Here is a 25,681-nt window from a genome sequence, read left to right as displayed (position 1 = left end):
CACGCCAGGATCTGCTCACGGACCGTGCGCTAACCCTCTGCCGCCCCCCCCGGAGTGCCGCGTTCTGTGCTCTGTCCCCGCCATCCTTTCATCCAGCTCTCAGCCCCGGGGAACGGCTGCGGTGGGTGGAGGCGGTGGGTGGAGGCGGTGGGAACGGCGCGCCCGTGCCAGAGCCTGAAGCGGTAAGGGGCCACTGCAGTCCGGAGCTTGGTCGGGATCGCTGTGCCTTCCCCAACGTGTGCTGTGCTTGTAAGTGGAGAGAGGAGAGGAGAACAAGCATGAACCAGCACGGTGCGGAGTCGGTGGAGGCCGTCTGCTAGGAAACGAGGTCGGAGAGCTACAGATGCAGTAAGGGAATTCCAAAGACAGGTGAAAGCCCCAGGAGTTCCAAAGGAGAAGTGCAAGCGACGCGTAGTGGGTAAGATTCTGTCTACCATAACCTGGAATGGAGGGTAAGTGACTCATGGAAAATACCTAAAAGTTACATGGAAACCTCCTCATACGGGACTGTTGCTTCTTGCTGTTTCTACACACACTTCCACAATGTATCACTGTAACAATTATTTAAGGCAGGGATTTAATTAGGTATGAATTGCAACACTAGGAATATGGTGTGACACTGAGGGTGAACTGCTGGAAAGGAATACGTACTAGAGGAAGACGTGGAATAGTGGTGGGACATTCCTTATAGGGGGGCCTTGGGGGGAATAGGATCCTTTAGCTCCAGGGGAAACATCCAGATATAGTTTACACAGCACTACACTGTATTCCTGAAGCAATAAGATGCATTTAAGCTACTTGATAAACAAGAACATGGGGGCTACTACTAGGCGGATGTAGAGCGTCTCGGGAAGAGGCGTGAAGAGGTGAATTGTACCACGTATCTGTCGGCTGCCCTCTTCCTCTTTTTCTTTATTGCCTTGTCTTCTTAAGCAACGAGAGGAAGCAAGAAATGAGAGGCAAATCTACAAACGGAGCTGCTGCTAACCTGCCTAAAACAAGCGCAAGCCCAGGACCCATCAGGAAATACATGGTGAATGAGCCCAGCAAAGAAAGCCCGGGTAAATCAAGAGGGGTCAAAAACAAAACACCAGATCGTCCAGTTAAAATCAGGACAAGAAGACAAATGGCCGACACGGAAATAAGACCCTCTGGTAGCGAGGTAGAGGCAGAAATGCCAGTGGTGACCCAACAGGAAAAACATCTCCCCACCAAGGGGGAAATCGCAGAAATGTTCGCGAAATTGGAGGCTTCAATCAAAGAGGAGATCAGTACTGTTCACGAGAATATGAGTCACATTTTAAAAAGAGTGGAGGAAGTTGAAACTATAATGCATAAGCAAGGGGCAGAAATCAAAAATCTGAAATACCAGATCGAACAGAGAAATATAAAGTACAGAATGGAAGACCAAGAGAACCGTAGTAGAAGAAAAAACCTACGGATTAGAGGTCTTCCGGAAACGCAAGGTGAAAAAGAGAACTTACAGGACAAAATGGAGGTAATCTTCAAAGATCTGAGGAACCCGAGCGAAGCCTGCAGTAAATTAAAACTAGACAGAGTGCATAGGATTAGAAAGCCAGCAGAAATCAGGGGAGATGCCCCGCGCGACGTCATTGTGCGATTTCACAATTATCTAGACAAAGAACAGATCAGTTCCAATTTAAGGAAAAACCTGCAAGCAAAGTATGGAGAAATAAGCCTACACATCTTTCAGGATCTGTCAGCAGAGATCCTTAATAGGAGAAGAATTTTGAAACCATTACTTGCGACCCTAAAAACGCACAATGTACAATACTCATGGGGCTTCCCTGCCTGTTTAATTGGACGTAAGGAGGGCCGTACGGCCGTGCTGAGATTCCCGGAGGAAACACAAAAATTCTGCCAATGTTTAGGAATCCCATTAACAGAGATTCCGGGTTGGTGGGAGAAAACTGCCAACCAGGAGCCTACAGGGGATCTAACCACATGGAAACCAATAACAGCAAACGAGCATAGGGGTTAAAATGGGTAGTGATCTCAATAAGGACTGAATATAGGCATTATTGTGCCCTGTCTTCTTATTTCTCCTGGCCGGCGGGGGGAGTGCGGGAGGGACGACTGGGACAGGCAAATCTCCATTCCCAGTGGGAATCTGCGATCTGACCCCACCCCGAGCTCAACCTCGGGGGGACAACTGGGTGGCCGGGCGGAGTTAGAGGGCCACGGTTTTGTATTGGGTCCATGGGAGGCCCGTCTATCCCCCAAACGTACGGGGAGGGGGAAGGTGGGAGGGGGGGCAGGAGGGGAGGGGCTATGGGGGAGAGGTGGGAGGAGGGGGGTGGAAAGGAAGGGGCTTTTCAACGAAATGGAGTCATGAGTTTGTACCACAAAGAGAAGAACATAAACGAGAGTGAGTGAAGATGTCCAGTTTAAAAATTATCTCTTACAACGTCAGGGGCTTGAATTCCCACGTAAAACGTGCTAATATCTTATGTGAACTGAAGTTTTTGAAAGCCAAAGTGGCGATGCTTCAAGAGACACATCTAAGCGCTAGCAGGAATCAAAAAATATATTCTAGAGATTTCCCAGTATGGTACTACGGTGATTCACCAATAAAAGGGGCAAGAGGAGTTGCCATAGGGTTTGCCAGGGAGACCAGGTTTGAACTGGAGAAGGGACCGGCCGACCCCGAGGGTCAGTTTCTCTTCTTAAAAGGCAAAATCAATGGCTCGACGTGCTCCCTGGCAAACATCTATGGGCCAAACAGAAACACTTATAGAAAAGTAATACGTATATTGGCAAAATTCGAAGAATTTAAGACGGGGAAGGCTATTATTGTGGGGGACTTCAATATATGTTTAGACCCTGGAAAGGATTGTTCGTCACATGTCCGGGGGATGGGGGGAGTGTGGGCAGGTAAATTTAAAAAGAAACTGCAACAGCTCCAGCTGGTAGACGTATGGAGGATCCAGCATGGTGACACAAGGGACTATACTTTTTACTCCCCCGTACATGTGACCAGTGGCGGCTGGTGAAGTTTTAGGATGGGGGGGCGCCAGACCCCGCCCTTCCTTTTTGACCCCTCCCACTTGGTGAAAATGGGCGTGGTTTCAGTGAAATAGTGGGCGTGGCTCTAAGGTGGTGTGGTTAGCTTCTGAGATAAAAGAGGGATGGAGGGAGAGGGAGAGGGAGAGAGGGACAGCAGCCCCAGATCCTACACAACAAAAGAAATGTGTATTCTACAAAGTTTAACAATCAGCATATAAAGATACTCCAAACACCTGGTGTTAGCGCTTCAATCATCCCGGCACCATGGTTGTTATGGTGTCAGGATGATTGAAGCTCATTATTACTATTATTACATTGTAATATAAAATGAAATCGTTCAACTCACCATAATGCAGAATCAGTGGGAGCCCCGAGTGTGTCACTAGCCACGTCGCCTACAACCAGATGCCATCAGGTGTCCCCAGCAGTCCCTTCTTACATGCAGCCTGTGTCACATAAAATGCAGCCTCTGTCTCCCCCCCAAATCCAAATGCAGCCTCTGTCTCCCCCCCAAATCCAAATGCAGCCTCTGCCCCCCCCCCAAATGCAGCCTCTGCCCCCCCCCCAAATACAGCCTCTGTCCCCTTACATCAGAGTTGCCATCAGTGTCCCCCCACAGCATGTGTCCCCATCAGAGCCCCCCACAGCAGGTGTCCCCCACAGCAGGGTGTCTCCATCAGAGTCCCCCCACAGCAGGTGTCCCCATCAGAGTCCCCCCACAGCAGATGTCTCCATCAGAGTCCCCCCACAGCAGGTGTCCCCATCAGAGTCCCCCCACAGCAGGTGTCCCCATCAGAGTCCCCCACAGCAGGTGTCCCCACCAAAGTCCCCCCACAGCAGGTGTCCCCCATCAGAGCCCCCCACAGCAGGTGTCCCCTATCAAAGCCCCCCACAGCAGGTGTCCCCTATCAAAGCCCCCCACAGCAGGTGTCCCCTATCAAAGCCCCCCACAGCAGGTGTCCCCCATCAGAGTCCCTCCACAGCAGGTGTCCCCCATCAGAGCCCCCCACAGCAGGTGTCCCCCATCAGAGTCCCTCCACAGCAGGTGTCCCCCATCAGAGCCCCCCACAGCAGGTGTCCCCCATCAGAGTCCCTCCACAGCAGGTGTCCCCCATCAGAGTCCCTCCACAGCAGGTGTCCCCATCAGAGCCCCCCACAGCAGGTGTCCCCCATCAGAGCCCCCCCACAGCAGGTGTCCCCCATCAGAGCCCCCCCACAGCAGGTGTCCCCATCAGAGCCCCCCCCACAGCAGGTGTCCCCATCAGAGCCCCCCCACAGCAGGTGTCCCCCATCAGAGCCCCCCCACAGCAGGTGTCCCCCATCAGAGCCCCCCACAGCAGGTGTCCCCCATCAGAGCCCCCCACAGCAGGTGTCCCCATCAGAACCCCCCACAGCAGGTGTCCCCCATCAGAGTCCCCCCACAGCAGGTGTCCCCCATCAGAGCCCCCCCACAGCAGGTGTCCCCATCAGAACCCCCCACAGCAGGTGTCCCCCATCAGAGTCCCCCCACAGCAGTTGTCCCCATCAGAGCCCCCCCACAGCAGTTGTCCCCATCAGAGCCCCCCAACAGCAGGTGTCCCCCCCATTCTCCACACAGCGGTACTTACCTTGGGTCTCCTGCAGTGTCCTCCTCCTCACACTGGCACCAGCATTCTTCCTGTTTCCTCTCTCGGGCGCAATGAGAGAGAGAACCAGGAAGTGACATCTGACTCAGGGCAGATGTCCATCAAATCTGAAGTGCCAAGTAGCTTCCGCCCGGCGCCTGTAGTATGTATTGCTATGGCCGAGCGGAAGCTACTCGGCACTTCAGAAAACGCCCCAATTTTTTTTTTTTTTTGACTTTTTTTTTTTTGTTTGTTTTTTTTTTTTGCTGCCTGGAGGGGGGGGGGGGGGGGGGGGGGGCGGCGCCCCCTATGGACGGGCCGCCACTGCATGTGACGTACTCGAGACTTGACTTCTTCCTGGTCGAACATAGGTTGTTGGAAGAGGTCATGGAGGCAGTTATTGGTAATATACGATATTTTCTGGTCATGCACCGAGTTTACAAATAAAAATAGGGGAAACTCATATACAGGGCTCAGGGTGGAGATTGAACGAAGATCTGTTACAAGATAAAGATACCTTAAAGAGAGTTAAGGAAGAACTGGAGTGGTACTTTAAAATAAATGTGCCTGGGGAGGTAAACGAGGCTACAGTTTGGGAAGCCCACAAGGCATACATCAGGGGCATACTTATGATGATAGGTACGGAAAAAAAAAAAAGAGATGGAAAAAAGAAAGGCTAGCCCTGATAAAAGAAATTCAAGAACTAGAGCAGCAACATAAAACATCGGGAGGGAGGGAGGCTTGGATAAACCTACAAAAAAGAAGAGAAGAGCTGAGGGCTTGTACAGAACAGGAAATGCGTAAAATCTACAACCTGGTCAAGAAAGATAGATACATTAATGGTAACAAACCGGGCAAGCTCCTTGCCAGGGCCTTGAAAAAAAAGAAAACGAGTAACTTTATAGAAAAAATTAAGACCAAATCAGGTGAAATTAAACACAAAACGTGTGACATTACGAAAGCATTCCAAGATTTTTATGGCGAGTTGTACGCAATAAACTCAAATAACTCACACGAGTCAAATAGATGTAAGCGAGAGGCCAATAAAACTTTCTTAAAAGAGGCGAAATTGACAAGAATCACGGAAGACGATAAAGCAATACTTGATGCCCCTATAACTGAACAGGAACTTAAGAAAGCCCTACAGGGGGGGGCGTGTCCGGATGTGAGAGCAGGCAGATGTGCTAGTGAGGAGCTCTGAGCATCCAATACTAAATCCTTAGCCATCTACACATTACATTAGCCAAAAACTAGAAAAATACCTGCTTGCCGACTCACAACCATCCCCTGCTGCAGCCTGTGGGGATATTGCGGAGTTTTTTCGGTCGGAGATCAGCCAGTGACAACTGGGCCTTCACATCCGCGACCGCCGCCATCTTCCCGGCCTGTGCCCTGCTGAAGTGAGCTATCCTTGGACCTAATCCATGAGGTAAGGGGCTCCTCTCATCCCCCATCTTGCCCCTCTGTGTGTCTGGTGGAGTCGGGAGATCCGTGGGGCCGCTGGGACCATCCGGCGCGGCCGCGGCCTATTGCGGCCTAGTGCAGCCTGCCGCCCACCGCACTTTCCTGGGCGGCCGACCGGCTGGGGAACATCGCGACCGGCCTGAGTTCCATTCGGGAGCGCGGATTTCTGCCGCCCACGGCCCCCTGCCAGCCCTACACCTTCCTGCTAAGCCATCTGGGGTAACTGACTAGGGGGGCGGGCTGAGGTGCTCTGAGGTCCAGCATCCAGCTTACCCTCCTTCATCCATCCGGCTCCCTGATCCTTTCTGCAGGATTCACCTGGCTGGCCCTCCTCACTGGACAGCTTTTACCTGCAAGTCAGTGAGGGACTGTTGGAGCTTGCTGCCCACCTCTACTCAATGGGCCCTAGGAACCGACCCAAGAGCTCATCCACGCCGGGTCGCCTGGCCCCTACAACGGCCGAACAGCTACCTTCACCAGCTGCACAACTAGATCCTTCTCTCATAGGGAGACTGCAAACCTTGCTGACAGAATTAGCCATGGAACCCGAGGCACCGAGTGCGGCTCTCTCTGGCCCACCCTCTCAAGATAGTACTGCAGTGATCCTGGCTGCCATTGAACAAAGTAAAACCTCCATGCTAGTGAGAATAGATTGCCTCGCAGAGGAGTGTAATCTCATTAGAAATTACCTGGATAAAATCAGGGGTAGGCTGACTGAATCAGAATCTAGAATATCTGCAACTGAAGACCTTACAGCTACTCACACTAACACCATAGCGGAATTACAGCGTACGGTACAGCTGCTTGTCGCTAAGTCTGATGACGCAGAAAACAGAGCGAGACGCAACAACGTCCGCGTTTTGGGTCTCCCGGAGGGGGAAGAGGGTGACCGACCGGCGGAGTTCGGGGAAGACTTCTTCAAAAAACTGCTGGACCTCGCGGATACCTCTCCGACTTATGTCGTCGAGCGTGCCCACCGTGTACCCACGGGACGCAGTATCCCTGGTGCAAATCCCCGACCTTTCTTGGTCCGCTTTCTCAACTTCAGAGACCGTGACAGGATCCTCTCCGCAGCCCGCAATCATTCCCCGCTTTCATACGGCAGTGGCTCAATTCTTTTGTTTCCAGATTTCTCGGCAGAACTGCAGCGAAAGAGGAAGTCCTTTAATGAAGTTTGTAAGCGCCTACGTGAAAAGGATATTAAATACAGCATGTTGTATCCCAGCCGTCTTCGGGTTCCTCACAATGGCACGGTCAGATTCTTTGACTCTCCGGCTGACGCTGATGACTGGCTGAACAACCTACGGTAAACGCAAGTATGAGTCGCTATCCAAAATCAGCACAAAGATCCCATTTTCCTTCCGGATCCCTGTTCGAGGGGGTGTTTCATCCAGCTAACGGTTCCTGTTGTAAAGCTTCTTGACTTCATCATCAGAGGTTGTTGCTCGCTGGCTCCTTACCCCTCATGCAGGATTGTACATGTTATTTTTATTTTTATTTTAATTATTTTTTTGGGAACATTATTTGTTAAAAATCCTCCAGTTCAAGAATTGATGTGACTTTACTATACATTCTTCTACCACAGAGCCACCTTGTTAGAAGTAACTCACTGAAGCATCAACCCCCCCCCCCCCCAGTTTTCTTTTTTTGGGGGGGTTTTTTCTCTTTTCCCGCCAATTGAAGAGGCATCGGCGACACTGAGTCGCTACACTTTGGAACTTTTTTTTCTTCAGAAGTCCGAAGATCTAGAAGTTTGAGTTTAGGTTTCGGGTATTAAACTGACCATAGTTATTATTGTTTTCTGTTCAGTGTTTATTTTTTCTTTTAGGGGTACTTCATGGTCAGTAGGGAGTTCACAGGCTACCTTTTGTTTTTTTCTTTTTTGTACACTCTACATCCACTGACTGATACTTACATTTCATGTGTCTTTATTAATGCTCACTATGTCAAGTGCAAAATCGTTATCCTTTTGACACTCCCCCTTGGCCCCATAGGGGCTGACCCTCTACATGTAGTTATCACTATGCTTAATTATAATCTGTCACTGCATCAATGGATTTAAGATTGGTATCATGGAATGTGAGGGGTCTGAATGACAAAGTAAAAAGGGCACTAATGTTTAAATATCTCAATAACCATAGGCCTCATATCTTGTTCCTACAGGAGACTCATCTTCTGGGGAACAAGATCCTGGCGCTACGCAGACCCTGGGTACGGCAATCCTTTCATGCAACGTACTCCAGTTATGCAAGGGGAGTGGCCATTTTATTGAACAAATCCCTTCCATATAAGGTAGTGCATCTACAAACTGATCAAGATGGCCGATTCATAATTCTATTACTGGAGATCAGAGCGGTGGTCTATGCTTTAGTGAATATATATGTGCCTCCACCCTTTGACCACCGGGTCCTCTACAAGGTATATGAGCTCTTAGCCACGTTACAATTTTCCAGAATATATATAGCTGGAGATTTTAATTCTATCTTGGATCCGTCCCTGGATTCGTCCAATCCAAATAGAGCGTATTCACCAGACCTGCTTCATTGGGCACAAGCTTTTAATTATACTGAGATTTGGAGATGGAAGCACCAAACCGCTAGGGCTTACTCCTTTCACTCTACTACTCATAAATCTGGTTCTAGGATCGATTTGGTCTTTGGCAACACCTGTGCCCTGGCGGCGGTGAGAGGGGTCTCGTACTTGCCGGCGGGCCTCTCTGATCATGCACCTCTGGAGGTCACTTTGGAGTTGTCGAACACCAGGAGTCGTGACTGTTGGCGTTTAACACCCAAATGGGTGCAGAATTCGAGGGTGGGGGAGGTGGTCTCTCCCAAACTACAACAATACTGGGAGATTAATGAGGATTCAGCCTCGGAGCAGATAGTCTGGGATGCTTTTAAGGCCAACACCAGAGGAGAATACATTTCAGCTATTAAAGCGGTCCGTTCTGAGATGTCAGGTCGGGTCCAGGCACTTGAGGAGGGAGAGGCTAGGGCGGCGGAGGCTTTTTCTGGCTCCCCGACCCTAGATCACTTTACCCGGTTAGCCGAGGCAAGAAGAGCATTGTCTTTACATCTTGTCTCAGCCACACATCTAGATTTAAATTCCTTAGCAGGGAAGATCTTTGAATCCGGAGATAAAAATAGCAAACTCCTGGCGAATTTAGTTGCGGACTTTAAAATGCAGACGGTGGTGTCAGAAATCTGTGGTTCAGAGGGTCAGGTTATCTCTACCCCGAACAAATTATAGATGAATTCAGATCCTTCTACGAAAACTTATATAAGGCGGTCCCTGGATGGCCTGAAGATCGACGTAGGGAATTTTTGCAGTCCCTACGCCTACCCATTCCTTCGCAGGAGGATTTAGAATTTTTAGACAGAGAGTTTACCATTGAGGAGATAGAGGAGGCGATCTGCTCGTTTCCTAGTGGTAAAACACCAGGGCCCGATGGCCTACCTGGTGAATGGTACAGAATGTACGCCTCACTACTTGCACCAAAATTGTTAAAAGTCTTCTCTGAAAGTAAAAAACAGATGTCCTTACCCCCTTCAATGTATCAGGCACACATAGTCCTCATCCCTAAGCCCGGCAAAGACACATCCCTCTGTGCTTCTTATAGGCCGATATCCCTACTAAACTACGACCTCAAGATTTTGACAAAAATGCTAGCGACCAGACTGAGGACGATTCTTCCTTCCCTAATTAATATAGACCAGACTGGTTTCATGCCAGGGAAGTCAACAGATATAAATTTGCGTAGGGTGTTCACCCATCTCCAGCTGCCTCCCACTGAGTCCTCTACAAGAGTAATGGTGACACTGGACATTGAAAAGGCCTTTGATTCAGTGGCATGGCCTTTTATGTCCACGGTATTGGAGGTTATGGGTTTTGGAGAGGTATTCCGCAGATGGATTGATATTCTATATAAAGATCCAACGGCGCAGATTAAGCTTGGTGGTGCTCTGTCGGCGCCTTTTTCTGTTGAGAGAGGCACGAGGCAGGGTTGTCCACTGTCGCCGGCCCTTTTTGCCTTGGTGATGGAGCCACTTGCCTCGGCCCTCAGACAGACAGATGGGGTTAGGGGCATACAGGTGGGATCCATTCATGAGAAAGTGGCCTTGTATGCGGATGATGTTATCCTTTTCTTGAGTGACCCTGCCCAATCCCTTCGGGAGACCTTGATCATTCTCTCTAATTTCACTAGCTGTTCGGGGCTCAAAGTAAACTGGGATAAATCCCAAATTTTGCCGATAGATGGGGCCGCAAAAGATATTGCGGATCCTAATTTACCTTTATTATGGACAGATAAAATTAAATATCTAGGTATTCACATCTCTACATCTACCTCTGACTATTATACCCTTAACTTGGAACCGCTGGTGCAGAGGATGAGAAAGAGACTGAGGGCGTGGGCGAATCTTCCCCTCTCTTTAATCGGGAGGATAAATTTATTTAAGATGAAGCTTCTGCCTGCCTTTCTTTATGCTCTAAGACACGCACCTGTCTGGATCCCCAAAAAGATATTTTGCTTAATAAATACCGTTCTATTATCCTTTCTCTGGGGATCCGGTCAGCCGAGATTTAAGCTGACGGTGCTGCAGAGACCTTGGGGAGAGGGGGGTTTGGCCTGCCCTGACCTTCACTCCTATTTTGTGGCGGCCATGCTATCACACGCCCATAACTGGCTGATCTCTGACGAGTCCAACGCAGCAGTGGTTCTAGAAGCAGCACGTTTGGGGTCTTATGAGGCGCTAAGGAATCTACTTTACCGGGGCTCTAGAGCTCCCTTCCCTCTTACATCAGCAATGAGAGCGGTAATACGGGCGTGGACAGTGGCAAATTTAATACACCCCATCCCTTCTGGACACATTTCCCCTTATTGCCCCCTTTGGTTCAATCCGCAATTACCAGAATTCAGGTCCATTCCCGACCCTGGGGTATGGGCATGCAAGGGCATTAAATACATAAATCAAATTTGTCTTGAAGGCAAAATACAGACTTTTGATAGGTTGAAAGAACAATATAATTTACCTAACTCCCACCTGTTTAGATTTCTGCAGCTTAGACACGCTTTCAACACTCAGTTTGCAGGGGCCTCCGTGGCCTTTTACACCTCGAATCTAGAGACTCTGCTCAGAGATGAGGCTCTATCTAAACCCTTATCTTCCATATATAGGGCATTACTCCCTAACGTACACACGGGACTAGAAAACCTTAAGGCAGTGTGGGAGGTAGATTTCCCGGCATTGGATACAGAAGATTGGGAAGAAATGTGGGAATACCCCTTCTCACAGCTAGTATCAGCCAGAGATAAATTAGTCCAATTTAAAATAATACATAAGGTGTATTACACGCCCAAGCGCTTACATAGAATCTATCCATCTATCTCCGCCTCTTGTTGGAGGTGTGACTCAGTCTCAGCAGACTTTATTCATATTTTTTGGAATTGTCCTCAGATTGCAATTTTTTGGGTCGAGGTAACCAAATTTATTTTGACTGTCACCACTGTTCCTGTGCCATTGTCTGTAGAGATATGTCTGCTGGGACTCGTTAAACCACTGGCCCCACGCCGGGCAATCAGAACCCTGCTGGGACTATTACTTTACTATGCCCGTAAATCTATAGCACTCAGATGGAGGGCCTCGTCTGCACCCTCAATAAATTTCTGGAAGAGGTTGGTGAATGCGGCCCTACCACTGTACAAAGCTACTTACTTGTCACGTGGTTGTGAAAAAAAATTCCACAAAATATGGGATATTTGGACGGAATCCCTGTCTACTAATGCGGACTCGATTGATGATTAGTTCGCTCCATAAAGTAACTGGGCATAGCTCAAATGGCGTTCTTGATCTCATAATAGTCCCTGGTCTTTTCAGTCGATAGACATGGGAAGGGGGGGAATATGAATATGATTATGAATATGATTATAGTACTACCTTGCACTTCTCATTCCATTAATGAACAAAATGGGTACTGCAGCATACACATGGAATTGGAGGACTGATTTGAATAGCCTGCAAAAGTGGTTGAGCGTACAATGGTTTAGTTAAGAACATATAGAAGTTTTCTATGTGTTTTTTTTTTTTTTTTTTCTTCTTTCTCTTGTTTTCTTTTTCTATGTTTTTGTTGACCGAGCCTGGGTATGCCCAATAGGCTCTGTTTCTGTTTTGTACCTACATTGAAAATATAATAAAAAGAATTAAAAAAAAAAAAAAGAAAGCCCTACAGGATACTCCAAATGGGAAAAGCCCAGGCCCAGATGGGCTTACTGTCCTTTATTATAAAAAACTACAGGAATCACTGATTCCCATGATGTGTTCATACATGAATGGGATAGGGGAAAACTGGGAGATGAGGAAGGAAGCATTAGAAGCAAGCATCGCCATCATTAGGAAAGAAGGGAGAGACAGCACATTATGTTCCAGTTACAGGCCCATTTCTCTCTTGAACGTTGACACAAAGCTATTTGCAAAAATTTTAGCCGACAGATTGAAAAAGATAATTAATGAGATCGTCCACTCAGACCAAGTGGGCTTCGTGCCGGGTAGGGAAGGGAGAGATAATGGCATTAAAACGTTAATGGTGACCCAGATAATGAAGGATAGGGGAGCCCCAGGACTACTCTTATCGATGGATGCCGAAAATTCTTTCGACAGGGTAGACTGGGGCTTCATGTGGGACACTCTTGAGGAGATTGGCATAGGCAATAAAATGCTCAGTAGGATAAAAGCCTTATACACTTTCCCCACAGCAAGAGTTAAGACGAACGGCACGCTTTCCGAACCTTTTATAATGCACAACGGCACTAGACAGGGGTGCCCACTTTCCCCGCTGCTTTTCGTGCTGACGTTGGAACCTTTATTGGCTAACATAAGACTCAGCCCGGACATCAGTGGGGTCAAAATTGGGGAAGAAGAGTACAAAATAGCCGCCTTTGCGGACGACGTCTTATTGTACGTCACCCGCCCGAGGATCACCCTTCCGAACCTGCTAGAGACCATCAAGACTTATGGCAGATTATCTAATTTCTGGGTTAATTCAACTAAGTCGGAAATACTGGAAATAGTGGAAGATAAAGTAGGGGATAAGGCTTATCAAAAGAGTCTCCCATTTAAATGGGGGATAAAAGAGCTTAACTATCTAGGAGTTAAAATTTCTCCAGTGAAAGAGACATTGTTCCAAGCCAATTACATGGCACTTCTTAATGAGATCAGGACTGATTTGAATAGATTCCCGCGCAACCAACTCTCATGGGGAGGTAGAATAAATCTACTCAAAATGTCAGTTCTCCCAAAAATCACATATAAAATTCAAATGCTCCCTATTTCAATACCGCAGAGCTTTTTGAATAAATTGCACACTTTGTTATTAATGTTTATATGGAGGGGGAAAAAAACCACGAATTAAGTTTGCATAATTAGTTAATGATAAAAGGAAGGGGGGGTGGGGGGCACCTGATATCAAAAAATATTATGTAGCCATAGTTATATCACGTATTCTAGATTGGGCAAAAAATAATAAAGAAAAACAATGGGTGAAAATAGAGAGTATAATGAGTGGGGTGGATTTGGGTAAAAATGTGTGGATACCACCACAGTTTAGAAAACTGAGCATGAAAACACTGGACATCACTAAACACGCTTTAAATTTGTGGGATAAAATACATGACAGGGAGAAATGGGGATACAATTCACCATTAATCCCGCTTAAGGACACAGATTATTTTCTGCCTGGGAGAGAAGATCTGTTTGGGAGATGGATATTGAAGGAAGAGGCCCAACTAAAAGACATCACGAGTCAGGGCAAGTTGTGTACTTACCAGGAGTTAAAAGCAAAAGATAAATGGTTCACTATGGACATTTGGAAGTACAAGCAGTTGAGACATTTTGTTGACTCACTCCCGCAGCCAATAAGGTCGATGGAAGAGCTTCGCCCCCTCCAAAAAGCGCTTCTGGAGAAAAAAGGGAAGGGAGGAGTGTCTAGGATCTATAGAATTTTGGTTAAAATGGGAGAAGTGGAGTGCCCTATATTTCTTAGGAAATGGGAGGAGGAATTGGGAAACAAGATCAGTGAAAGGGAGGTGGGGCTGGTCCTGGGAAGAGTGAACGCTACCTCAGTGAATTATAGGGTATCTGAGATGAATTTTAGAATCTTGGTGAGAATGTACATCACCCCGACAGAGCACATAAAATACAGAAAGAAACATCGCAATTATGTTGGAGGGGTTGTAAGGACATAGGGACAATGGCGCATATATAGTGGCAGTACCCGGAAATGAAAAAATTCTGGGGGGAGATAAGGAGTATAATATTTGAGATCACCAGTATGAGGATCCCGGATGACCCCTGGGTTTGCTTACACCATGGGAGTAACATGCCCACAAAGAGGTATTTGAAATCACTGTTACCGCACCTCCTCAATGCAGCCAAAAGTCTTATTCCTAGACACTGGTTAGACAGAAGTAGACCTACAATGCAGGAGTGGTTCAATAAAATACAGGAAATTCACTGCCTGGAGTATCTGAGATACAGTGAAGGGTTAGAGATGGAAGAGTACGAAGAGACGTGGAGAGACTGGGTAAAATGTAAGTCCTCCCCTTATGCGGCCGAGGTGTGGGAGACTGAGCCAGATAACTCTCCTAATAGAAATTTAAACATTAACTCGAGCTAGACGTTACACACTCAAACAGGGTAAAAGAGTAGGAGGAGGATAGTGATAGGTACAAGTCATGACCATTTCGGGATGAGCAGGGGGGTAGGGTTGGGGGGGGGTTGGGCGGGGTATAGGTACTACTTGAGAGGGGGGGGGGGGGGGTAGGCTTTAGGGGTATAAAACCTTTCTATGGGGATATTTGCATAGCAAGTTGTAATTATTATTATTTAATAAATGGATGATGAAAAAAGAGTAAGCCACAATGATGTGAAATTAAGGGATGAGATTGACTTGAAAGTTGAAACAATATCTCCCAAAGAAACATTTTGCTGATGTGGAAAAATGAAAAAGAAAAAAAAAAAAAAAAAAAAGGTGTGCCATGCTGATAGACTCGTACCCAAAAAGACTGAGTGCTGTAATACAATCAAAAGGTGCTTCAACAAAGTATTAGTGTAAGGGTATGCACACCTATGCAACCATATTTTATTTTTTTATTTTTACTTCCCTCCACCTAAAACATTTCAGTTTGTTTTTCAATTGAGTTGTACAGTTTATAGGTCACATTAAAGGTGGAACAAGTTCTGACATGACTTATCTTTGTTTCATTTATTTACATCACAGAAACCTGACATTTTAACAGGTGTGTAGACTTTTTATATCCACTGTATATATAATTTTCACTCATTCATCTGGTCCTGATTCCTTTTACCTGCTTGCCGACCAGCTGCCGTCATTATACTGTGGCAGGTCGGCTCTCCTGTGCGAATCAGCATAGCTGTACGTCGGCTCGCGCAGGCTGAGTTGCAGGCGGGCGCGCGCTCTCGCGCCCCCTCCAGGCTGCGGGAGCGTGCCCTTGGGTCGGGCGCACTTGATGTCCGCCAGCAGCTTACGATCGTCTAGTACAGAGCCAGAACGGGGATCTGCCAGTGTAAACAAGGCGATTCCCCGTTCTGCCAGATGACATGCCAGAAATCTTCTGTTCCCAGTGATCAGGAACAGTTATCTCTGTCATGTTTCTGGCAGGCCCCCCCCCCTACAGTTAGAACACGCTGAGGGAACACACCTAACCCCTTGATCACCCCGAGTGTTAACCCCTACCCTGCCAGTGTCATTTTTATATTGATCAGTGCATTTTTATAGCACTGATCACTGTAAAAATGTCACTGGTCCCCAAAAAGTGTCATTTGGGGTCAGATTTATCCGCTGCAATGTTGCAGTCCCGCAAAATATTGCAGATCGTCGCCATTACTAGTAAAAACAATAAAAAAATATAAAAGTCCCTAAATCTGTCCCATAGTTTGTAGACCTAATCACTTATTGTGATTTTTTTTTTTTTTTACCAAAAATATGTAGAAGAATACATATCGGCTTAAATAGATGAATACATTTGGGTTTTTTTGGATATGCACTATAGCAAAAAGTTTAAAAAAAGTTTTTTTTTTCAAAATTGTCTTTTTTTGTTTATAGTGCAAAAAATAAAAACCACAGAGGTGATCAAATACCACCAAAAGAAAACTCTATTTGTGGGAAAAAAAGGACGTCAATTTTGGGTACAGGGGTGCATGACCGCGTAGTTGTCAGTTAAAGTGACGCAGTGCCGTGTTGCAAAAAATGGGGGCAAAAGTGGTTAAGTGCAGTCAACTGATCTAATCACCCCTGCTGGATGCCTGCATGTGGTATCCCTGACAATAGGGATCTGCCTTGTTTACATAGGTAGATCCCTGTTCTGCCTCTCTGTGGAGCGATCGCAGGTGGCCAGCGGACATCGCGTCTGCCGGACCCGCTGATTGGCTCCCCCTCTCGCACTTCCCCCCCCCCCGCTGTCTATTGCATGAAATGACGTACGGGTATGTTGTTTCACGCAATAGAGCCAACCTGCCACAGTATTTGCACTGCGGCCAGTTGGCAAGTAGTTAAAGTAGCGCAGTGCTGAATAGCAAAAAATGGCCTGGTCAGGAAGGAGGTAAAATCTTCAGGAGCTGAAGTGGTTAAAATACATGTTATTTGGACTATACAGGACTTTTTTGCACTTTTATACTTATATACTTTATTGTTATTGTGATATTATACTGCACTTTAGGATTGAAGTATTTATATTTATGTTGATTTTTGCACTTTATATAGATATGTGACTAATTGTTGCACTTTGTGATTAATTGTTGCACTCTGATTGTGTGGCGCGGCAGGTGAATAGAAATACTTTAAATTATTGTATTGTACAATATCTATATACAAGACCTTAAATATAAAACATAAAACTGCCACTAGAGGGAGGAAGTGTATAACTATTGAGTAAAATGAATGGCAAAAGCTAGCTTTACAGCTGTAGAATTCCAAAAATCAGAGAATAGAGAAGTCCAAAAATCACTTGTCCGACCATTCGATGGTGTCTTCATAAACTCAGTTAATTTCAAATGACTTTTCATTCAAGTACCATGTCAATATCTTGATTTTCGTAGAATAAACGTTCTGCTTCTGGAATAACTTTGACAAAAGCATGCACATAGGACTAGTTGTCCAGGAGCAAATTCAACTATTAGAAATTTGTTCATTCCCATTAGATTCCACAAAAATATTCCCACTGTGTCCTTCAATGTTTTTTTCACTCATTGTGGTGGAAACCAATTGTTAAACTGTCAACCTTAAATTCTTAGATAATTAAACACATTTTTGTAATATGTTTGCACCTGTATTTTTAGATACCATTTGTACTGATCTTTGTACTTGAGAGATTTTGTTCTACTTGAATTGTTGCCTTTAGATCTGCTGAAAATGTAATAAAAATATTGACATCCTAGATAAACGTTCTAAAAATAAAGCTTAAGGGTCTGTTCACACATGCGTTTCTGCACGTTTATGTGCATTTATACAGTATGTGTTTTTCTTCATATTTCTTTTTTTTTTTTTATTTCAAAGGCATGTTTCTTCTGACCTAATTTTTGTGAGTGAGAGCAGGGCCGGATTAACATAGGGGCTATTGGAGCTGTAGCTCCAGGCCCTTTACCTTAAAATAGGCCCATTTGCCAAAAAAAAAAAAATAAATCACAAAACAAATCACAAAAAAAAGATTGACTTTGAGGGTCGTGGCTCATATCACAGAGACCCCACATTTGGGGGGTAGGTATCTGAAGACCTACCCCACCACTGGTCAAAATTTGGGGCTCCTATCATCTATGGTTCCGGAGATACGGGGCTCCTTGCGCAGCCTGTCAGAAGCTACATACAGAGCGGCCAGTTTAAATACAAGCTGGCACACTCTGTTTGCAGCAGACTGAGAGGATGAGCTCACAGTGCCTCTCCTCACTATCATACCGTCCACACTCCTCTCCTGTACATACCGCCCACTGTGATACCCTCCACACTCCTCTCCTGTATATACTGCCCACTGTCATACCCTCCACACTCTCCTGTACATGACTGCTGAGGTGCAATAAGCCCAAGTCCCATCTGACTTACATGACTACTTAACATACCTTACCCCTTCTTCCCATCCAATAAAAAAACCACATACAACCATTAACGTTGGAAAGGGCAAGGCCACAGCTTTATTTTAACTCAAACATACAATAGATATTTAAACTGTGCCAGTCACAGTTGCACTGTGAGCACTCAAAAATCCAAAAGTAAAAGGGAGATGAAGGAGGGGCCTGTCCTTAGCATGAGTGCCGGACCGGCCGTTAATCTCCCAATTACCAACAGGGCATAAAAAAGGTTGCATATTTGCTGGCAAGGTCACCAAAACCGCAACACGCTGTGACATACCATTAAATTAGGGTGGGAGGGTGGGCAGCTCTTCCATGCTTCCGTCCGAAAAGGACCATAATCCCCTGGGGTGACGAACTCCTGAGCTCAGGCCCAACCCTTTGTCCCCTCTTGTGCCAATCCTGAGATAGCCCAATTTACTTTAACTCCTCCCTGGCCATGCCCCCATCAGTCAGGGCTCTCTTTCCCGAGGGGCTCAAGAGGCCTTCATGACTGCTGAGGTGCAATAAGCCCAGGTCCCATCTGACTTACATGACCACTTAACATACCTTACCCCTTCTTCCCATCCAATAAAAAACCACATACAACCATTAACGTTGGAAAAGGCAAGGCCACAGCTTTATTTTAACTCAAACATACAATAGATATTTAAACCGTGCCAGTCACAGTTGCACTGTGAGCACTCAAAAATCCAAAAGTAAAAGGGAGATGAAGGAGGGGCCTGTCCTTAGCATGAGTGCCGGACCGGCCGTTAATCTCCCAATTACCAACAGGGCATAAAAAAGGTTGCATATTTGCTGGCAAGGTCACCAAAACTGCCACCAGCCAGTCAGTGAACTACTGACGGGCGCCCCACCGCAGCCAGCGCTTGTTCCACCCCCCTCTGAAGTCCCAGGTTAAAAATGTCCATACCAATCTCGTTGAGATGAACACCATCCCTCCTCAGCAAGTCAGTGTTCCCTTCCAGATCTCGGTGACGGACCACGACCCCCCCGATTCTCCGGACAAATTTGGACACTTGAGCATTGACCTTTCTGCGTAAATTCTCCAAACAGGGGCCAGGGACTTCCCTTGCCCAAATTGAGCGAGGGACAATTTCTGACCAGACCAAAGTCAGGCTGGTGAACATTGCAAGGCACTGAGCAATATCGCCCTTTATTGCGGTAATTAGATCCACGGACCGGGTGTAGCCAACATCATTTCTGCCGGCGTGAACACAAGGATAACGTGACCGGACACACGGGCACGGAGCTGCCAACATTCCGTCAGGACCTGATGCCAACGCAACCCGCGCAGGCCAAGCCAGCGGATTCTTGCCACGTCGGATGAAAATCCCAGATTTTTTCCATAACTGCGAATCTCAGCACGACGGGCAGCCCAGAAGATAAAGGAATCACCCAGTATCCATATTTGAGCCGGGGAAAAACCTGAAATTTAACACAAAAGGTGAGGGCGAACATACAGCGAGAAACGAGACGACTCCCATCTCCCCAGTCGCTGAAGTTCCGTATCAGAAAACCCCAAACCAGAAGCGGCAGTAGCAGCGCCTATGCGAAACGAATGAGTAGAGAAGTCACCCGCCGGTAAGCCTAAGGCCTTTAGGCAAAAACGAAAAACCCTCAAAAATTGAAACCGGCTCAACGAGGATGAGTCGGCATGCACAAAAAAACGTGGGGGATGGGGGGCGCGCAGAAACAAACGGAAAAGCCAGGGATACAGGGCAAAACGGACCGCCACAGTGGTGCAGCACCACTCGGCGGCCCCTGCCAAAACTGTCGGTCTTGGATGAGCGCAACAAAACCGTGACGCTGCGCTCAGAAACGTCCTCCGACCTGATACCCCCGGGAGACGACCTGGATTTTGAAACTAATTCTCCGATAAGAAAGGCCCCAAAAAACACCCACGAAAAAGCAACCCGAAAAAGCAAGGTCTCGAACTCGGATGAGCACACCTCCGGCAACATAGCCAAAATTTTGGATAATATATGAAGGGAAATCGGGTGCCTGGAATCAGGAAGGTGTGTGATGCGTCTCCAGCCTCGCAATATCCGACGTACCAGAAAAGCTTTCGTGACATCTTCCCACCCCAGGAGTTGGAACCAAAAGGATAGGGCTGATATGGCAGAAGATACGGTGGAACCTGACACACCCTTTTCTTGTAACTGGACCAGGTAGGCAAATAAGACCAGACGTCTATCATCCGGAGAAAAAACAGAGAACTCACCGCCCGACGCCTGGAACCACTCGTGCCAGACCCGACAATAAGACGCCCACGTCCGCGGAGAAAGCGACGACCGAAGCAGCTCTAGCCATCCCCGGAAACGAGGTTCCATAAGTGGGCCGGACAAGGGAGCCCTCCAGCGAAGCCGACGGAGCCAAGGAGCGAAAACGAGGAAACTGTTGGCGGGAAAGAGCATCGGCAATATCCTTAGAAACTCCCGGAACGTATTTTGCCTTAATATAATTATTGAAATGCAAACATCTTAAACCTAAAAAACGCAATAGCGAAACCACCGGAGGGGAACTGGCCGATTGCTTGTTCACTACCTGCACTACACTCAGATTGTCCGACCAGAAGATCACCTGATGATTGCGCAACTGTTCACCCCAAAGCTCCACCGCTACAATGATCGGAAAGAGCTCCAAAAGGGTGAGATTGCGCAACAAGTCCATGCGGGCCCATAAGGCCGGCCAACATTCCGCAGACCACTCCCCCCGAAAGAAAGCACCGAAACCACAGGAGCCTGCCGCATCAGTGTACAGCTCCAGCTGTGAGTTCGGTACCTCCTCCCGCAACCAACAAGACTGTCCATTGTACGACTGCAAAAAAGTTAGCCAAATACCCAAATCAGCCCACATGGGCTTGGTGATCCGAATGTAGTGGTGAGGAGCCGTAACCCCCTTTGTGGCCCAGGATAGGCGCCTGCAAAAAGCTCTCCCCATACGTATGACCCTACAGGCGAATACCAAGTGTCCCAACAAAGATTGTAGCTGCTTCAGCTGCAGTTTCTTTGACCCTTTTGCCAAACGGACCAAGGATAGAAGCTTGGTCAGCTTCTCCCTCGGCAGACGAAAGACCATGGCCACTGTATCAATCTCGATTCCCAGAAAAGACAATACCGTAACCGGACCCTCGTTTTTTTCCGTGGACAGTGGGACGGCAAAACGCCGACACACCTCCTGAAAAACAGAAAGCAGGCATTGACACTGCGCACTGTCCGCGGGGCCCAAGAAAAGGAAATCGTCCAAGTAGTGCAGCAGGGACTGAAACCCAGCCTCCTGGGTGACCACCCATTCAAGGAAGCTACTGAACAACTCAAAGAAATAACACGAAATGGCGCAGCCCATAGGCAGGCACATATCGAAGAAATATCTTCCTTGAAAGTAGCAACCCAGGAGATGGAAACAGTCCGGGTGGACCGGAAGAAGGCGAAAAGCGGACTCAATGTCCGCTTTTGCCAGCAGAGCGGACCGCCCTGCTGCCCTAACGAGGAGAAGAGCCTTGTCAAACGACGCGTAGTGTACCCGAGATTCCTCGCGATCAATTCCGTCGTTAACCGAGGAGCCAGAAGGGTAGGATAAGTGATGAATTAAACGAAATTTACCACTCGCCTTTTTTGGGAACACCCCGAGTGGGGACACCCGCAGGTTGTGAAACGGGGGGAGATCAAAGGGGCCCGCCATGCGCCCCAGTTCCAGCTCCTTCCTGAGCTTGTCGGCCACTACCGACTTGAACTCTACAGCCGATTTCAAATTGGAGGACATGGTGGGGGCATCCGACGGGGAAAAGGGGATCCAAAAACCTCTATCAAGGCCATCCTTCAGGATCCGGGCCTCCCTATGAAGGGGGTACCGGTCTAGCCAGGGAAGCATCCCTGAGACGTTCACCGGCGTCCTCTGGCTTAGAAAGGTCAGTCTTGGCCCCCGCTCTGGGAAGCGTCTGCTTTCCCTTCTTAAAACATCGGCTGGCGGGGTGAGCGCCCCCGCAGCTGGAGCACTGTTGCCTGAAGCGACAGGCGGAGTACCATTTACAGTGGCTTTCGTTGAATAGCCAGCAGACACCCTTTTTGGACGTGGTCGACGCTCCGGAATGAGGAGCGCCGACTGTGGACTGAAAGGACGAAGGCCTTTGGGGGCACATAAGCAGCAACCACAGGCTACCATCCTGACAGTCAAAGCGAAGCTCCTTTCGCGCCGCCATTTTCTGCCGAAATTGGGTGTCATACTGGAACCAACACTGCCCCCTGTAAACTTTATACGCCCCCCAAATAAGGTCCAGATAACAGAATAATGAAGTCGCCAATTCCGGGAAACGCTCGCAGAGCACTCCCACATAGGCACAGAAACCCTGCAGCCAGTTCCCGAAAGTCCTAGGAAGCTGTTTTACTTTATCGCCCTGCGCCGCAACGTCTACGCGCCGAGATTTGTCAATCGTTTCCCTATCCGGTGGCACCAGCGCCAGGAAATCGACGAATTCACGACGCCAAATCCTCTCCTTCGTCTCCTCCGGTATATGGGTACCAGTGGGCGCTACTGCCCACAAGGCCCCCCCTGGAGGGGAGGTAGGATATGGCGACGCGCCCGAAACACCCATGCTGGATAGGACCGATTTGACAACCGACGCTATGCGGTCTTCGGGACCCGATACGGAATCATCAGCCAACCTACCCCAAATCAATTCACAATCATACTCACTGATCCTGGGGGGCATCATCGATGATCGATCGACCTCGTTATCCGGCACGCCTCTGGAGGACTGAAGACTGGTGCGGCCAGCACCGTGATGATCCACGTGGCCGTGTATGTTCGGGCCGTCCCGGCCTATGGAGAGATCCAAGGGCGGAGGTGCCGTCACCAACTTGGAAGAGTCCCCTTGGCCGGGGGCAGCGACTGTGCAGGTGCAGGAGCGTCTGTGAACTCTGGCCGGCTGACCCGGGGCGGAAGCTGCCGCCAGCCCGGGTCCAGAGCTCGAGTCTCCCGCCCAGCCGGGCGCTGGGAGACTGGCACGCCCCGCCTGATTTAACGCGTGGGGGGGTAAGCCCCTGTGATGTGGGGGGAGTCACTCGCACACCCTCCGCCCGTCTGGGCGCAGGAGGGCGGCAGTAGGCACGGGGTGGAGGGGGAATGGAATCCGTGAAGGGCGATAAGCCCGCACCCGCCCTGTTGGGCGCAGAGGGGGCACCCCTTGTCCGGGAAGCGGTGTGGCATGGCCCAGCCTGGGAATGGAGCCTGTCCACCGCCCGGTCGGGCGCAGAGGGGGTCCTAGACCGCAAAAAACCTACTCCAGAGTGCCCAGGGGCCAGTGGAGACCCCGGCCAGGAGGGCACAGAGGGATCTTGAAGCGGCCCAACAGCATCGGAGGAGGCATTACCCCCCACCCAGCCGGGTGCTGAGGGGATCAAATGCTGCGGATCCCCCTGGCTAGAAAAACCGTGGGCCAGCTGATAGCGGGATTTTATGTACTAGGGGGTGCGCTTCCTTATTGCCTATGGCTAGATCTATTCGAGATAATGTATGGTGTCTCCCTGAGTAACAAGAGTATTGTCTAACGTTTGGATTGTGGATTCTCCATAAATCACACCACCCCACTTCCTCTAAAAACTGCCTGAGCCTGCCCTCCATTGCCCTCACCGTCCGGGTACCGGATGGGAGCCTATCCTGCCGACTATCGAGGACTGTGTTAAAGTCGCCAACCAGAATCAATGGAATCCCAACCTTACTCTCCATATATTCCAACAGGCAGTATAGAATTTCCAACTTACTTGGAGGAGGAATATAGATATTTGCAATAACAAACTCTCTATCATCCAACAGGCAATGCAAAAAAATATAGCAGTCCAGCGTGTCGATCCGAACACCCCTGCAGTTAAACGATACCCCTTTTTTAAGCAATATACTCACTCCTCTTGAGTAGGAGGAGTAGACAGAATGGAATTGTGTCTGAAATTTCCTACCCTCAATTCTTATCCTGCTTTCGTTTGTCAAGTGCGTCTCCTGCAGGCAGATCAGATCGACACCCTGGGCCTCCAGCTCTAATAAAACGGCAGTTCTCTTATCGGGATCACCTAAACCCCTAACATTCCATGATCCTATTCCAACTACACTAGGCATCAGAAAGAAAAAAAAATTTTTTTTAGCACGGAGTAAAAAACAGCCATCTTGTGCAGTATAAGGTATAAACCTCTTTTTGAACCCCAACCGAACTCGCCCAATTTCTTAACATTTGTTATAACTCCTCTGTGATTCCTAAGTCCACAATCAGTGCTGGAACTATATTTTAGGGGCGTGAAGGGCAGAGGGAGAAGGCAGATTCCCTTCCCCTCTTGTCCCCCCCATGCCCCCAAAACTCCAAATCTTTCCACGTGCATATATAAGTAACACAAACCCTTATTTAATTTGTTGCCCTCCCCCCACCCCTGCTTCTGTTTACTAGTGTGTTTAAGTCCCATATGGGGAATGATTAACTCTTTACCTAGTGACTTCCCCTTACCCCTCCCGTGCCTATTTCGGCTAGCCCTAGGAACCTTTATTGTGACCCAATCTAACCCATACCTCCATACCTCAACTGATAACAGCCATACCCACCCGTCAACCTCCACCTGCCCCCCTCCCCCCTCCCCCTCATCATTTATTACATCTCCCTTAAGGGGAGCCCTAAAGTAACAAAAAAAGAAAAAAGAGAGAATCAAACCACCCCACGACCTTAATCGTGTACCGTCACACATTTAAGACTTTCTCACACTCTTCGACCCACACTCCCCCCCACCTCCGGCTCATAGAAAAAAAAAAAAAACAAAAAAAACAAAACCCCTCCCCCAACCCCATCCCTCATTTAATTTTTAATGATACAGTGTTTTGTCCTCTTTTTCATTTTCCTTTTTCACATCTCCCCCGATCTCCTAGATTTATAAGTTCTTTTTGTAGTCCTCAAGCCATGCTGAAGCCTTGTCAGCTGCGTCAAAGAAGTGGACTGTCCCCGAGGCTTCTACACGCAATCGCGCTGGATATAGCAAAGCGTATGGGACTTTATGAGACCGTAGGGCGCGTTTCACTTCCACAAAGCCCGCCCTTCTTTTCTGCAAGTCTGGAGAATAATGGGGGTACAGTGAGATCCTACTGCCGTTATGAAACATATCTCCTTTCTCTCTAGATTTTTGCATTAGCGTCACCTTGTCCTTATAACAGAACAGCTTAAGAATCATTGGTCTAGGACGTCCCCCTGATGCGGTGGGCCTGGTGGGAATTCGATGCGCCCTCTCAATGGCAAAGTAAGGTGAGAGAATATCGGACCCAAAAAGCCCCTTAAGCAGATTTTCCATATATACCTCAGGGCGGGGGCCCTCGCTTCCCTCAGGGAGGCCCAGCACCCTAACATTGCATCTGCGCATCCTATTCTCTATTTTGTCCATTTTGTTCCTATACATTTCAAACTGTGTTTGTATACTCTTGAAT

The sequence above is a fragment of the Aquarana catesbeiana genome, linkage group LG12, assembly GCF_042186555.1.
Source record: "Aquarana catesbeiana isolate 2022-GZ linkage group LG12, ASM4218655v1, whole genome shotgun sequence".
NCBI classification, from domain to species: domain Eukaryota; kingdom Metazoa; phylum Chordata; class Amphibia; order Anura; family Ranidae; genus Aquarana; species Aquarana catesbeiana.
The sequence above is the reverse complement of the archived record's forward strand: the minus strand, read 5'-3'. Positions refer to the sequence as shown.